This window comes from Phodopus roborovskii, unplaced genomic scaffold (genome assembly GCF_943737965.1).
Source record: "Phodopus roborovskii unplaced genomic scaffold, PHOROB, whole genome shotgun sequence".
In the NCBI taxonomy this organism is placed as follows: Eukaryota; Metazoa; Chordata; class Mammalia; order Rodentia; family Cricetidae; genus Phodopus; species Phodopus roborovskii.
In genome coordinates, this window is record NW_026126469.1 from 37323872 (window position 1) to 37342249 (window position 18378).

The window sequence follows — 18378 nt, forward strand, 5'->3', positions numbered from 1 at the left end:
GAGATAACAACTACTTTGTTTGGGAGGGTTCATGATTGATTCAATCATGCACAGGGATGCCTTACCCTGAACAACACACTTGAGCACATCTGTAAAAATATAGTACAAATAAGAATATTACTGATGCCACAGAGGAAGTAGATCCAGGATGCATTCTTCTTTCTATCCTGCCATCCACAGTTTCTTTTTCTATCCTACAGTTGGAAATACATTATTTTTTCTGGAATGTTCTCAGTAAAAATAAAGACTTGAAGTTTCCTGATTCATATTCACTAGAAAAAAGATAGTGCCTTTTCCCCAGTGCTAAGAAGACATGCTTTCTTTTAGACTAGTTGAGGTCATTTAGTTTATATACTTATCCCTAAATGAATAATTGCTACCAAAGGAAGGGGTAGGTGGATTGGCTCAGGCTTCAGCTTATTAGCAATCATTTTCAAGTGAAAGGAGCCACCTATGCTTTGTTTGCACCAATCAGAACTAAGTTAAGAGCCCAATAAATTGTGCAAACCACAAATGGCCAAGGAAGGATCCTCAGAGCACTTTTGAGATAACATTGGTGGATGCCAGGAGAAGACACAACAGTCACAATAGAGACCCATCCTGGTGCTTCCTTTCAAAACTGAAATCTTCCAGATAAGAAGGTTCCTAAAACACAATATTCAAGGTTTTCCTCTAATTGTAGTCTTCTAAAATGAAGTCCCCTCTCCTCCTCAAAGAAATTGTCAGTTGACAGACTTCATGGCTATTTAGCAGGAAAGACATCAGGTCTACACTAGCCTTCCCTCCCTCTTGACTGCATTTAGAAAGTTGTAGCAAATTATCTTCCTTTTGTGTTTCAGCAGTTCTGTTAGTGAGCTTCTTTTTTTTTTTTTTTTTTTTTTTATCCTAAACTGATCATTATGGATAAACATAAAATCTCTAAATAGATTTTCCTAGTCGGTTAACCATATTCTTGAGGGAAAACATAAGGTAGAATCATTATTAAAAAGCGTTCTTAGTAATACACACATCTTTATTATGTCAGTCTTTTGCCAAAAAAAAAGCACAAGATTGATAGTAAAATCCACTTAATTTTTTTCTTCACAGAACCAAGCCATCTGCCTCAAAATACACCAGCAGCCTCTTTTAGATGAATTCACACATTTCAAAGCCCCGGAGTAACCATTTGAATGGAAATTGGACATTTCTTGTCATTTAGGAAGCCTTTTTAAACTGGAAAGGCTTCTCATTTGTTCAATTAAATGTGTGTGTATGCAATACACTTTATGAAATTTATCCCAAAACAGCAAAGGCTGAAATAATATTTGAAACAGATGGTATAGCTGCTGTAGTACCACGCTTCCTATGGACCTAGATGGAGACATTGAGGAAAGTATGAAGTGCAAGACAAAATATTGCACCATCAAGGACCTCAGCCACAGGCATTAAAGATGGGACAGTGTTTATTGTCAACTCCTCCCTAAAAGGAGGTGTCTGCAAACACTTGGCAAGTGGAGTCTATACTACACTCTGGATGAACTCTTTTCTTCTCACTTGAGCCCTCAGGTTTGAAATGCTGCATCTGTGGCATGGGAATTTCCTCTTTCTTGAACACTTTTTGAAAATGATGCTGAACATGTTATTCCTGAGGGAATGTAAGCCTGTTCATGAGCACAGCAGAGCAAAGCAAGTTAAAAGTGTTTAAAGGCAAGAAGGGGCGCTGGACAGCCAGCAAGGCCATTTCTCCATTGCGCTAGCATGACAGGTGAAGAATCAAAAGCTAATGAAGGTTAAGCAGCCCCATCTCCATCCCACAGGCCTGGTCTCTAGATACACCACCCCCCCCCAGACCTCTTCCTCCTGCTGCTTACTAAAAGGAAGACAAAGCTTTGATTCCATGCTGCTTTATTTCATTTCCTTACATTTCATTTCAAAGAAGAGTGTCCATTCTTTACAAAGTTGCTACTTTTAGCTGGGTGGTAGTGGCTCACTCCTTTAATCCCAGCACTCCGGAGGAAGTGGTAACTGGATCTCTGGGAGTTCAAGGCCAGCCTGGTCTACAGAGTGAGTTCCAGGACAGCTAAGGCTACACAGAGAAACCTTGTCTCAAAAAACCAAAAGAAAGGAAGGAAGGAAGGAACTACTTTTATGAGGCAGAATTAGAAGGACAATGTGGGGGGTGTTTTTTCTTAAAATTGCTTTAATATACAAATATTTAAGAAAATGAAAGTATACATGCCCTTATATTTTGTATCTATATATATATATATGCATTTACATTAAAAGAATCTGTGACTGGTTCCTCATTTTACAATTTGTGATATATTATAAAACAGCTAAGAGCTATATACCTCAATCTAATCAAACAAAAGTTCAAATAAAAATTTCTTGAATTCTTCAATAAGAGAAACACACCTGAGTATGCACACACACACACACACACACACACACACACACACACACACACACAGTCATATATACACACCACACAGTGTTTCAGAGTTCATAGCAACATTGCTTTTAGAGGCAGCCGTGTCCAGGCTTTGAAGCTTCACACATTTCCTTCTCACTTGAGGTTTTGCACATATGGATGCTGAAAGCAAATACTATTAATTTATTCAAGGGTGACCCCAGAGCTACTGTAAATGGCAGACCCCAGCCATCACATTCAGATTCCACGTGCTTGTACCCTGGAAAGAGATAGGTAAAAGCCTTACTAAGAAAAGCAGTAAATGACTAAGTTTATCCATCGTCTTCTCCACAGCAGCAGCTAATGAAACCAAAATGAAAGTGTGTCTGTCTTCTGAGGAGCAGTTCCCCACACAAGTGTCCTTTGGGAGATTCCCACTAAAGAGAGCAAATTGATTTTCTAAAGAATGCTTAGTTATTCCTGGGACAGAAGTGTGATACAGCCTGACACATTAACCCCCTACCAATTTATAAAACCAGTCCTAAACACCAAGAACAAAGGAGGTATTAGGGCAACTGCAGGTCACCTCAGCAGAGTCCATTTAGGTCTGAACTACCCACAAAGTGCTTGATTTACCACCTTTGTCTCAGCAATTATTTCAGTTTGACTACATGAGTCAGTCCAGCTTTTGTTTCTGTGTTCAGTTGGGGGTAGTTCCTAAGAAACATTGACCATATAACACAACACGTGAGCCAACTCTCAACTAGGAGCCTGGAAGAAAAAGATTTCAGTTTTTTGTGTTTCTCTTTATACTTAGAGAAAACAAAGAAATTGCCCCGGTATCAATAGAAATTCCATTCCACATTGTTTTTTTCATTTTTGACAAGTTTTTGTAAAGAACTTTAAAATCAGAAAAGCTCCAACCCATTGATCTTAGAATTTCTTTTAAGTTACTGACATTTCCTTTCTCACATAATAAGTGGTGAAGGCTAGTCAACACTTAAAGTGTTTCTATTTCTTTGATGTGGTCTCATACTTGAAAAACAAATTCTCACTGAAATTCATTTCTATAAAGTTCTACATTAGCTGTGTGAATCACCCATACAAACACACACACACACACACACACACACACACACATACATTCACTCACATACCCCTATTAACTGCAGAAAACAGAGAAAAGGATTCAATTTGGGAAAAAAATCAGCATACCACAATTGTGCTTCAATCATGTTTATCATTTTAGTTTCATCTGTTATAGTGGAATGCCTGCCTAGAACAATATGATCATTCATTCATGGAATGAAGTTTCTACCGATGGGCCAGGACTTCTTAAAGAGAGAGACATCTGGAGCTCTGGGCACACAGAGGCATTTGCAGCTGCATCTTGCAAAGGATGGTTTGGATGCTGAATTCCATAGCCTTGGTCAAGTGATCTTACAACAAAAATGCAAACCCCTGAGAAACCAGCAGTAGCTAAATAAATGAGTTTTAAGAAAAAGAACTGTATGGGGGGGCTTTATTTATGTATAGAAAAAAAACACCAGGAGACTGTCAGGAAAAGCATTCATTTATTCATTTGTAATAGGAGGAAGGGAAAACACAATAATAAGTAACAAAATGCTATCAAATAATATGATAATATATGTAATGGATTCAAAAATTCCACCAGGAAAGTCCTACAGCTGATAAACACTTTCAGAAAGTAGCAGCACACAAGATTAACACATAAAACTACTTAGCCCTCCTAAATACACAGGACAAATGAATTGATCTAAAAAAATCAGGGAAATAACACATTTCACAATAGCCTCCCATAATATAAAACATCTTTGGGGTAACTATTGCCACACAACTGATAGACTTATATGACAAAGCTTCGTGTCTTAAAGGATGTTTTCTTCTAGTTCCATCCATTTGCCTGTGAATTTCAAGATGCCATTATTTTGGGTTTTTGGTTTGTTTGTTTGTTTTCTGTTGGGTAGCACTCCATTTGTGTAAATGTACAACATTTTCTTTATTCACTCTTCAGTTGAGGGCATCTAGGTTGCTTCTTGTTTCTTGCTATTACAAATAATGTTGCTATGAACATAGTTGAACAAATGTCCTGTGGTATGAATGTGCATCCTTTGGCTATATGCTCGAGTGGAATTGCTGGATCTTGAAGTACATTGATCCACATTTTCCTGAGAAATCGCCAAACTGATTTCCAAAGTGGCTGTACAAGTTTGCATTCCCACCAACAATGGAGGAGTGTGCCCCTTTGTCCACACCCTCTCCAATATAAACTGTCATTGCTGTTTTTGATTTCAGTCATTCTGACAGGTGTAAGATGGTTTCTCAGAGTTGTTTTGATTTCTATTTCCTTGATGGCTAAGGATACTGAAAAATTTCTTAAGTGCCTTTCAGCCATTTGAAATTACTCCATTGAGAATTCTCTATTTAACTTTGTACCCCATTTTTAATTGGATTATTTGATGTTTTGGTGACTAGCTTCTTGATTTTTTTTTTATATTTTGGAGATCAGCTCTCTGTCAGATGTGGGGTTTGTGAAGATCCTTAGAGCCTTCATCTAGTAGCTGCTGGAAGCAGAAACAGAGATTCACAGGTAAGCACTGAGCAAAACTCCTGGAATCCAGTTGTAGAGAGGGAGGAGTGATGAGCAAAGAGGTCAAGACCACACTGGGGAAACAGCTGACCTGAGCAAGCAGACCCCAGTCTGACAGCTGGGAAACTAGCATAACACTGAACCAGGCATCCTGAATGTGGTGTCACTTGGGAGACCTGGGATGTCTATGGGGCCTCTGGCAATGGAACCAGTATTCATCCCTAGTGCACAAATGGTCTTTGCAAGCCCATTCCCTGTGGAGTGACACTCTCTCAGCCTAGAAAGGGGGGAGGGCCCAGGTCCTGCCCCATTTGATGTGACAGACTTTGATGATCTCCCATGGAGCGCCTCACCCTCCTTGAGGAGTAGATGTGAGGTAGGATGGTGGGTTGGTGACAGGAATGGGAGGACAGGAGGGACAGGGAACTGGGATCAGTGTGTAAAATAAGACTGTTCTAAATTTAAATAAAAAATAATTTTGAAAAAGAAAATGTGGTACATTTTACACAATGGATTATTACTCAGCCATTTACAAAAAAAAAAAAATGAAATCATGAAATTTTCAGGTAAATGGGTAGAATTGGAAATAAAATCATCCTGATTGATGCAAAACAGATCTAGAAAGATAAATATGGGTATATTCACTTATATATGGGTATTATGTGTCAAGTCAATGATAATCAAACTACAACCCATAGAACCACGGAGGTTAGGTATAAAGTGATTAAGAGGGACAGATAGATCTCATTAGAAAATGGAAATAGAATGAATAGTTATGGATGGATAAGGAGAATTGGAGAACTAAGTGTGGAGGGGAGAAAGATGGGCAAAAGGGAGGAAATACAGGGAGAGACAGCCATTTGAGCCATTTGAAGCACAGCAGTGTGAAAAGTTAATACAACAGAAGCAATATCACCACATAATGGGAGAGACAGAGCCCCTGTTGTGGAATAGTATATGTAATTGTTTAACTATGTAAAGATATGTAACTGTTTCACTTTGCCTGCCTAAGGCACCTGATTGGTCTAAAAGGAAGCTGAATAGCCAATATAGCCAATAGCTATACAGAGGAGGGATAGGTAAGGCTGGCAGGCAGAAAGAAGTGGGATCCAGCCAGCAAGGAACCAGCCCGCCAGAGGCCAGTTAACTGGGGGACAGTTAGCCAGACACAGAGGAAGGAGAAAAGTAGGACATACAGAACAAAAGAAAAGTAAAGAGCCCTTAGATGAACAGAAGCAGGTTAAATTAAATTAAAAGAGCTAGTATGAATAGCCAAAGGTAAAGTTGAATATTCATAATTAGCAATAGTGCTCTGTGTCATGATTAGGGGGTTAGTGGTCCAAGAAAGCCAGCTACAAACCCCAACTAACTATCTCTTGTCACCAAATGAAGCTTCTAATACTGGGATTGAGTTATATCTAATAGAGTTATTAGTCAAAGAAGTTCCATTGAAATTCCCAAGCCTGTAGATTGCTCTCCACAAACAAAAACCAAGGCTCCATTGCTGAAGACAATAACTATATAACACACTGAAGTCATAGCTACAGCCTACATGCAGCCTTCATCCTTGAGATGTAGTTTCTTTGGTACATAAAGGTATTCTATACCCTACCCAAAAAAGAGACATAAACAGGAACTCAACCACAAACTCTTTGATGTACAATTGTGTCTTATCTGCAAGATACATTAGTACAATGGTAGCTCAAACCGTGTGGGAGTAACCAACCAATGTCTGATTTGACTGAAGGCCTACTCCATGAGATGGAACCCATACCAGGCACTGCTTGGGTGATCAAGAACCAGAGACTAGATACTCTACTACTGTTCTAAAAATAGACAGACAGACAGACAGACAGACAGACAGACAGACAGACAGATATAACTCCTAGTGACATTAGGCAATATTCATAGATCAGTGCCATGCTTAGCCATCATCAGAGAAGCTTCCTTCTCAGGAAGATGGGAACCAATACACAGACCTACAACCAGACATTATACAGAGCATGAAAGACCTTGGAACTCATCTCTGAATGGGATGTCTCCATCAAATCCCTCTCCTTCAAGCTCAGAGAACCATGGAAGAATAGGCAGAAAGAGTGTAAGAGTCAGAGTGAATTAAGACACCAAGAAAACAAGGCCCTGTAAATCAACATGAACAAAGCTGATATGAACTCACAGAGACTGTGGCAGCAAGCATAGAGCCCAAATGGGCCTATGCCAGGTACTTATACATCATTGCTTCAAGTTTAGTGTTTTATGGAATCGATTCCTAAGTGTGAAAAGGAGTTAGTCTCTGAGTCTCTGTTCTTTTGTGCCTCTGATTGTTTCTTTTGCCCAATTCTGATGTATTGGTTTTAGTTTTATCTAGTTCATATTTTGTTTTATTTTTATTACCCCTTATAGAAACCTGTTTGTTTTTTTAATGAGATATAGATAGAGAATGGATCCAGATGGAAGGGAGAGTAGGAGGAACTGGGAGAAGAAAAGAAAGGGAAAGGTAATATAATCAGGATATATTGTGTGGGGAAAATGTCTATTTTTAATAAATAAATAAATAAACCTCTGCTGTCCAAATAAGGGAATTCATTCTCAGAGACCTAAAAAAGTCAGAGTGATAGCAAGAGGAAGCCACAATATAAGTGGCCCAAACAAGTTTTCTGAGAAGCTTCCACGCAGGATAACCTAAAAAGGCTGAATTTCTGTGTACTTTCCTCTACTTTACATTTGTAAGCCATCTAGTTTTCTGCTTCTTGAAAGTTCATATTTCCCTCCCAATAGGAAACTCCCTACTTTATCCTGGGTCCTTCTCCCCTCCATAAAGCTACCTCCCACCGGTGGCCTAGCTATTCGATTATCATAGATGCCACCCCCCCTTGCAGGTACATTTACTTCTACGTAAAATAAAAACTCAACAACCACAAGTTAACAATTGTCTGGACAGTTCTTCTGTTTTTGAGAAAGATGTTGAATTGCAGTGTTATGTCATCTCAGCCTCAACTTTCTAGCAAGGAAATATGCATCCTTGTCAGAGCTGGAGGATCTCTGGTTGACCCGTTTGTCTCCCCAGCATCCTCATACTGTGAGCACCATCATCAGTACCCACCAGTTCCTCTATTCTTCCATGTATATCTTTCATGACAGAGTTGGTATATTAAATTAATAATATTTGCAGATTCAGGTTGTGAAGTCGGACCAACATAACTGACTTGAACTAGTATATTTCCAAAACTTCACCTATGTTGTAAATATATACAAAATATAAAATCACCTCTGCTCCTCCAGTTAACACTAACTCCTCCCACACACACACATACATACACAGCCTATAGAGGTTGAGTAATAAATGGCATAAGCCTGAAGAATTCTTATGAATGGAAATCTAAAGCTATGTAAGCATTTCCACATGAAAAGAAAAATCCTCTGACCAGAAAACTCACTTAGGGTAATTTAATTCACAACCACCCCATTTAAATAATGTTTTAGAAACAAAACCATGCTTCCATCTTTCCAATCAATGTCACACAGTCAAGAGTATCATTGTATATAGAGACTTAAATCCCTCCATTTATTTTTCATGTCTCTGGCTTTTAAAGACGGAACACAATTTCTTGGCAGCCAATGGATAACCCTCCATATGGCCCCTGTCTGTCTTTTCCTACTTTTTGCTGTCACAGTTATGATTCCTTCTTATAATGAAAGCATGATGAGACTGGCAGCTTCCTGAAGTCATTGCCGGTATTTTAGGAAAACTTGCTCTTCATTCTCTATAACTAGACAGCATAATCCAGGCATAAATTGTTGATCAAAGACAGCTTAAATTTTGCCTACTTCTGGGGGAATTGTTCTTCTCTGAGACAGAGTTCAGCTTCAGGAAGTCTCCATATATGATGGCGATTTCCTAAAAATTTCTATGTACTTCAGAAAGTAAACTACTGTTAAATTTTTCTTTAACATATTTTTCAAAAGAAAGACAAATGGGAGTTTGAAAACATAGAAACAGATGTCAGTCCTAGGAATATGAATAAACCAAATGTCACATTTAAAAATCTATTTTCCAAAATCCAAGTATTAGAAGTCTATGTTATCTCAGGTTGGCATACTTGAAAATGCTTCAAGAACACAAATGATTTCTAGAGCTACTGCCATCTGTCCTCCGGCCTTCTCCTTGAGACTAACGATCGTGGGCTGAGCTCCTCACCACCCCTGATGTTCAGCTGTTTGTCCAACGTGCAGGAGCTGTGTTCTACCCAACTACTCACTGCTGCATCTCTGCCCTTCACCCCTCCTTTCTCAGTGTTCCTCTCCCTGTTGCTCTCTCACCACTTCCAACTTCCTGTTCTCTCCTTTTCCTTCCCCCATCCCTCCACCCCTAAAAGTATTTAACTGTGATCTCTGAGAACCCTGATCTTGGAACCAGTCCTCCTCCCGATCACTCATCTCATCTCATAAGTTTACTCAGTTACACCTAAAATTAGGTGGATAGAAAGTCTCAGTCATGGGTCCCAGAATTCCATAATGAGCCAAAAATATCAACTACAGATTACTAGTGTATGCTGGACAGAAACAGGTTAAAATACCTACTTCCAATTGAATGTGAGCAGACTTCGTAATTGTGTTTTATTTCAAATAGACTATCAATTATTCTAGGACAAGAAGTTATAAAAATAAAACACCAGCTCACTGTTATGTAATTTATAATGATGAGAACTGATAATGACAAAGAACCCATATTCTTTACCAAGAATTCTGGGGTAGTTAGATGTAAATGTGAGCAGAATGGGGTGTTATTTGGTTTTCTCATGCTACTATACAATCTCACTGCACCTATTCCTTGTAAGAGAGGGTCTTAGAGGTTAGCCATGGGAGACTCTCTGTAACATTGAATGAAAAGACTCTTAGACCTAATTGTCTTCCTTTTCCATGGGGTACATTAAAACACAAAGGCAAACAAAGCAGCATTTTTATTTATGAGCCTTTCATCTCCTGTCAGCAGGAAGAGCCGGAAAGCTCTTGGATCAAGATGCTAATCTAATTCCAAGGAAGTCGGTACGTTTTATCAAAGTTCTATGAGAAGGATGGCTTATGAATATGGCCAGATGGTGATCCACATAACTTTGCAGGGGAGAAATTCCTATGAGATTTGCAATTAGAGGAGGGGAGGAAACCCTACAAATTTCTAGTTTCCAGACACACAAAGTATAAATATGACTAAATTAAAAGATTTTACTAAAGCTATTACTAAATTAAAAGGTATAGCTGAGCTAGCTAGTGCTCTGAAGAAATTCGTCAGAGTAAAAGCTATCTAGAAGCGCTGAAGCCTCCCTAGAGCAAACGAATATAGGTGCAGACCAGCTTTTTCATTCACAAAGACAACATTTTCATCACTGCTCATTGCCATGAACTCAAGGGAAAAGGGTCCTTGGGATATCCCCCTCTGCTTTCTTTCTTCATATCTTGCAGACAATGCATGTAATTTGAATATGCAACTCAGGCTGCACCTGTAATTCAAGTGACAAAGTAGCAGGATATCCCAAGGTGACATTAGGGGATCAATTTGCACTTGTGCCAGGAACCTCAATTACCTTTCCTTCCCACCCCCATGGTCTCTGTATGATCCTAAAACATGTATTATTTTGTTCCCAGAATTCTCACTTAAGTAGGTTAGCCAAACCTGAGTAAGAGAGGAAACTAACACACAGGTATGTCAAGTCCCTACACCCCAGTTTGATGGATGTTGGGAAAGACAGAGGATATAAGAAGAACAGTCTCTTATAGCTACTGAAATGGCAACAGGAAGACCCGCTCTGAGTCAACTAGACTTTTTATCAAAGGACAGGAAGAATCCCAAAAATAGTGAACAAAGCAATCTGTGCATAATTTCATTGAGCTGTCTTCTGTTGCTGTAACAAAACTTCTTAGACTGGATACTGAAGAAAGCAAGGGGATTATTTATCTAACAGTTTGAGAGACTGAAATCCAAAACTGAGTCGCCCCATCTGTTAAGCCTTTGAAAACAACTTTGAGACTTTATTACAACACAGAATAAAGCATATGATAGGAGCATATGCAATAAAGAGAGAGGAGTCACACAGCAAGGCAGGAAGGGAGAGCGAGTTGGGGCACAGCTGGATCTTTTAACAACTTACTCTCTGAAGAACTAACTGGGGACCCAAGGGAACTTCACTAAGGACAGTGGCCCTAATAATAGCCTGCTTTTCACAGGGACCACTATTAAAGGTCCCACCACTTCTAACATGCCACATCGGGAGTTACCCTTTCTGTACATTAACCCTTGAGGGAAATCGAGATGACATCATTGACTTTTCATGCTTTTGGCTGCCATTGTGTCTCCTCACACATTTTCCCCTCTAAAGTTACACTCCCCGTATGATTCAAGTAAATTGTGCAACAGTCTCATTGCCTTTGTGGTTTCCAAACGTCTGCTCACTGTTTCACTGGGATGAGGCATTTAGAGACCCAGAATTAACTTGTAAAAATGAAAGCCTGATTCTCTGGCCCAGTTCCTCTCTTCTCCTTTAGCTGTTTGCACTGAATTTTCCCAGGCACTGACCTCAGAAATAACCTAACCATGTTCATCCACCCATTTCCACACTCCTTATTCTCAAGCAAGCAGGCACTAACCCCATGACCTTCAACTTGTCTCTTCTCTATAGTGACTCTGAAAAAAAGAGAACTAAAATTGCTGGGTTTGCAAAGTGGGCCAAGTTAGAGAGTGTGGAGGGGGGGGTGGGGGCAGGAGGGGAGGGGAGGTAGGGGCCTCTTTGAGGAAAACAGAGTAACAAATATTTGGCAAGAGAAATGGGAAAGAGAGCAAAAGTAAGATTTAAAAAGTGAGTTATACTGGCAAACCACCAGTGAGTGTTGAAGATCCCTGAAGGACATGACTCCTACAACTCAGGAGAGAGTGCAACTGCAGTTGAGATTAGTGAGCTCAGGGCAGAAGTGGAAGAATCCAAGGACCATAGGGTGGTACTGAAGAGAGGTCTGCCCACACCAAGGATGCTAGAGTTTAGGAGACTCCTCCTGTTCAACCAGGAAAAGCAGCAAGGCTCCAACATACAGCACTATTTGTGCCAACATGGGGGAAGGCATTATGTTCCTTTATCAATCATTGAAGGAATGCAATCAAACTAATTTAATTTCTCATAAACAGAATTACATGCTAAGCATAACTGTCTTGCCATTTACATATATATACAAGGATCTTCAAAATATCATGTTTTAGCAGTCCTTGAAAAAAGAAAAACACAGAGAGTAGATGCAAAAATGTCTGTTACTTTTGTTGTTGATCTTATTGATATGGATGTCACCATGGTAACTAGGCTTCAGTGACCTCCCAATTATTTCTCTGCCAATTAATCTTTCCCTTTGTTCCCCAGACAATTACTCTTTTAAAACTTCATTTTACCAAATAACATACAATATTTATAATAAATGTTAATAAAAGTAATAGAATTTGACTGGTATTTAAAAAAAAGACTTTACAATCTGGTTCCAACCTAAGTTTCTTGATGTCATTGCATAGATAATATTTTAAATTTTATTGTCAATAAAAACATTTGATGAAAAAAAAAGTGGTTTTCTTCCTGCTGGCTAGATTTTGTAGTTCCACTATGCAGGCTACTGTAGGAGAAAAGCAATCAATGGTTATTAATACTAATCTGCCAAACAATGACATGCCTAGTGGACAATAGTGGCATCACTGTTGTGGAGGTAAGCAATCATTTTCTGCTTGGAATTAAGACCTGCTCCAAATGAGGGGATTTACTCCTGGTTAAAATTACTGTTGTATGGCTAAAAAGATGTGTCAAACTGTCTCATAAATATTTATGTTTATACCCATAGATGAGAAACTTCTTTTTGCATTAGGTGGTTGGTAATATAGGGACACATAACTGTGATGGAAATACTGAGAACAGGTGACTATAGAGTTCACAATCCTAAAGAAGTGAGCTGCTTACTTTTATGTCAATTTGACGCAAGCTAGAGTCATATGGGAAGATGGACTCTCAGTTGAGAAAATGCCCCCACAAGACAGGCCTGTAAGCAAGCACACAGAGCATTTTCTTGATTGAAAATGTTGTGTAAGGGCCAGGATGAACATTCCAAAGAAACACATCCTCTGCTGAAAATGCTGACTCCGTGAGTGTACCAATCAGAAAGTCTATGTCTCTGTGAAAATGGTGCCTAGCTCTCAAAAGGAATTTAGTGTATTTAGTGTAAGGTTTGGAGTACATAAAAGGGTGATTTTTTTGTTTGATTGTTTTTTGCTGTTTTTATATCAACTGTCTCTCCTCTCTCTCTCTCTCTCTCTCTCTCTCTCTCTCTGTGTGTGTGTGTGTGTGTGTGTGTGTGTGTGTGTGATGTGATGTGTGATTCAAGCCTTTTTCCATAACTCACAGAGACTTCCATCTCATCCCCCGCCCCAAAAAAAAGAGAAATAGCTAAAAGAATAACTATCTCCAAAAGAAGATAAGTGAGCAATTCTGATAGGGAAATCTTTATGATTACAGTCTAAGATTGGCTCACTCATCCCAACCCCCCTTAGCTTTAGTTGCTATACCATAGACTGGGTGATTTACACCCTGATTCTCACAACTCTGAAGTCTAGGAAGTCTAACGTCAAGGTGCCAGCAGATTTTACGTCAGATGAGGACGCACGTTTTGAATCATAAGTGGTAACCATCGCTGTGTCTTCCTTTTACATGGAAGAGGGAGCAATTTTCTTTAAGACACCTACAAGGACAATAATCCCATTTGTCCATTCTCATGAGCTTTATCTAATCCTAAAATTTTTTTGACACTCCCTAACACCATTAGATTAGAGGGTAGGATTTTAACTTAATGAATTTTGAGGAAATACAAGCATTCTATCTGATATTAATTTTGATTGTCAATCTAGGACATTAATGAGGCACATCTTTGGGTGTGTCCACAGGTAGATTTCCCAAGAGCAGACTGATTAACTAAAGGGAGAGTACCTGTCCTGAGTGTGGGCAGCTCCACTCCTTAGGCAGAAATGCTAGAATGAGTAAAAATGAAGACAGGTGAAAACAGGCTGAGTGATGGCATTTCCCTTTCTCTGCTTCTTGGTGTGTAAAGGTGGGAACAAGCAGTCTTATAACTCACTACCATGGAGCCACCCATCACAACTTCCCATCATAATGGATGGAATCCCTTCAAACTGTGAACCAAAATAACCCTTTCCTCCCTGAAGTTGTTTATGTCCAGTATTTTGTCTTAGCCCTAATAAAAAGTAATGAATACAAAATACATAAAACTTCCCTATATCATTGTTGGGTATGTAAGTGTTCTAGACTTAGGAAGTCATTCCCAAACATGAACAGTTCTCAAAAACTCACACACTGTCTATAATAAGGAGGAAAAGAATATGAGAAAAAAATAATTGGTAGATTTATTCTAATATCCAAAGGACATTACAAGACACTTCTAAGAAAGAAAATTTTGGAGAAAGTGAGTGAGAAATAAAAATAACTTGAGTGCTGGTGGCAGTTAGGAAATGCTCACAGAAGACAAATGGGAGGAATCAAAAGAAAATAAAGTAATTTGAGTATAACAAGCAGAAAACATGAAATAAGGTCATTAGAGAAATGAAAAAAAACATTATAATGCTCTACAATGAGAAGACAGTTTGAAAAATATGGTCAGAAAGAAACGAGAAGATTAAAAATGCATGTAATTAGAAGATGATAGATCAGAAAAAAAATACATAGAATCTCATTGTCATGACACTAATATTGCTGAGGAAAGCTTTTTTCCAGTTCTGGAAATCAATGTCTACAAATCATTATGGGGGATGAATTGCATCAAATACTTGAATCTATAACCAATGCCTAATTGGAATAAAAAGAAACTTATCAGAAAAAGCAGAAATATATATATATATATACATATATATATATATATATAACTCCAATTCCAGGGGATATAACGCCTCACACAGACACACATGCAGGCAAAACACCAATGCATGTGAAATAAAAAAAAAAATAAGTAAATCATTTCAAAATAAAATAATATCCAAGACCCTTGGAAATTCTTGACAACTTTATTTGCATGAAAACAAAATGGATTTATAGTCAGAGCCCAAGAAAGATTCTGTGGAATGGGGAAACTAGAGATGTCTAGGTGATAAAGAAAACAAGAATTATAGGACAGATTGTAAATATTTTTCTAGGAGGCATATTATTTAGGGAAGAATTCAGAGAATAGTATGAATTGTGTGGTTGTTTTCACACATTTTGGGAAAAAATCATCTAATACAAATCATCCTTAGTCAGGAAACTGACCTAAGTACACACACACACCAAAAAATAATAATAATAATAATAAATAAATACAGAATGAGACCTTTCCAACAATAAAATGTGAAATAAAAATGGGGGTGGGGAAATTAAATTAAAAAAATGCTTTGACTCCAAAATTTAAGTTGAAGGACAAGTTACTGGGGAAAAGGATTTCTATTTTTATTTCCACAGAAAATGAAAAGATGTGGATTCCTTCCAGACTAATGTGGTTTGATCATGCCAGACCGCCTGAAACAGAGTACAAGCTAATCCTACATCCAAAACAGCTGGACAAAACAGCCCTACAGACTACAGCCAGGATATCTGAATCTTCTTCGAATCCCCCCAAGACAGTGCCCCTTACCAGCAGGAAGTAGCTTGGAAAGAACGACGCCCAAATTCCCAAATATTGTGTATAAATGTTTGTTTTCATTTAATTGGAGTTTGTTACATAAAATTAAATAAAATAAAAAAATAAAAAAAATTGGGGTGGGGGAGAGAGAAAGAGAGAGGGAGGAAAGGAGGGAGGGAGGGAGGAAGAGAGAAGGAACTGGGATCATTATGTTAAAAAAGAAAGAGGAAAAAGGAACTGAAAATAAGAAAAAAAATAGAAGCCTTATGAGATATATGAGAACACAGCACATGTGTTAGTCATGTCCCCTGCTGTACCTTCAGTGGTTTGCATATCATAGGTGCTCAACAAACATATGTAGTAAAGGAATGCATGACACAAGCAAAAATAAATAAATAAAAACAGAAATTGATCAAAACATGGGTTTTAGAGTACAACTATGCATCTGGATGACAGCTAAGTTAAAAACAAAATATGACATAGAATGTTTGAAAGAGAGATAAAGGTAGATCAAGCAAAGGATGGAAACGACACAAACACTGTGTTGCGGCATTAATAAGTGATGAGTTTTCACAAGAAAAGACATTACAAGGGAAAACAGATCTTCAAACTAGTAAGATCCAGGATGAAGATCAGGACCATTTATCTCTAACAGTATCACAGAGCACAAGAATGCATAACATAAAAGGTAGAAATGACTCAAGAAGTAACAGTCAATTCCCTGACCTAGTCAAGTTAATGAGATAGAATGCACCTAATATTTAAACTCATGCTCCTTGACACCTGCAGTGGACAAGAGAGCTGACCCTGCCCTTCACCAGATGCAACACTCAGGAGAGCGGGCCCTGCACCTTGCCTGGGCAACACAGTAGAGCTGATATGGTTGATGGGGGCTGAGATGGGGGCGGGGGGAGTGAGTCGCCGGGCCATCCAGAACATAAGCTTGAGAGATCTGGCTCTCTCCATCATCTGCCATGTGGCAGAGGGCAAGGGAAAGAAGGCCTCTTAACACCCCTTTGGGCCTGTGCCAGGTAAGAGAGTCACAACAAGAGAGCTGGCCCTGCCTCTCACCAGCCTCTCACTCTGCAGAGTGCTCCCTATAGTTTGCCTGGGCATCAAAGCAGAGTTGGCCCTGCTAGCCTAGTATGTGTGCGTGAGTCAGCCTTGACCACATGAGAGCAGGAAAACCATCCCTGCCCTTTGCTGCTTATTAAGAAGGGTGAGATACCCAGGCAGTGCTGGAGAGCTTACCCTGGCATGGAGGATGAGGAAGCGTTCACGAGTTGAGCAACGCAGCAAACCACCCAGACCCAGAACCAGGATTATGAGTTGGCCCATCATCCACCCCATCTATAGTCTGCTGGGGCATATAAAGGGACTGATCCTATGAACATAGGATCTCCATGACAAAGGACAACACTCATTTGTCTGTCTGGACCCAGGCCCTTCCTTGTACTTCTGTAATTAACTCAATTCTGCATCTGCATCCTGCTAACAGCTAACATTCAGTGCAGTTCTTCAAACATCTCTACAGCTCACTTCACAGAGCCCATGTTGTATGCCTGCAAACTTACCAACTATGACTTCACAGACCTCTCTGATGCTGCTTGCCTTTTTTATCCTTGGTAGTCATGCTTTAACCTATATATATGAAAGTGTTTTTATTATGTGATGTATAATGTGTGATCTAAGAGTTAATATTAGTGATTGAGACTGAAATAAAATAACCTGCATATGACTCGGCTAGGACAACGATGGACAGTTGAAAAATCTGGAAAACTACTGCCAACGCAACCACTGTTCCTCATGAGTTTATTCAATAAATTATTTATTCAATAAAATTTGACAATGTGTAAAGACACAAATGTGTCCATCTGTGTATCTGACACAGCATGCCTATGACAGGCTCCCAAGCAGCTAAGGCGATAGGCCTACATCTCAAAGCCTTGTTTTTTATAAACCTGCTATAACCAAGTTATAACTTCAAAATTAGTATTTTAGTGCCAAAATCATCTGGATTGATTCCTCTTTCCTCCCAGTATTTTCAGATGAAAATAATTTATATTATAACAACAAATTTAGAAAGGACAACAGGTTGAAAACTTAAAGATTTATGAAAGAAATTCTCAGTTGGTGGAAAGGCATTTTTAAAATCACATTTAGTCACAAAAGAATTTCCATAAACAAAACAAAACACCAAGAATCAAGTACTAACATAAGCTTCTACGTTCCATATCCATAACTAACTCAATAGTGTGGTGATTTTTCTTCTCCTTATGACATTTACTACTCTGGATATCCTAAAAGTCCATGACTCACCACTACACTTTGTGAAGTACACAGTTCTTTTGGAAGTAAACTACCATGTAATAACTCTACCCAGGACTTATTAACATGCTTTTCCTCTTCAGTAGATTCCTGGGATATATTCCTTACCACCCAGAATCATCCACATTAACAGTGTAACTACTTCCAGCTTCACTTCTCTCTGAAGCTTCTAATAATGTGATTTTTATGTAGCCAAACTCCCACTGATTCTAATCAGTCTGGCCTTTGGTTTTAGTAGCCTGTTACTGATAATATTTCTCAGACATCGCTTTTTCAGTATGAAACCATTTCATCCATTCCCTACTAGTAATGCTAAATTATGCCCCAGAGATATGTTTCTAATAATGCCCCATTCTTCTTTCCCAAACAT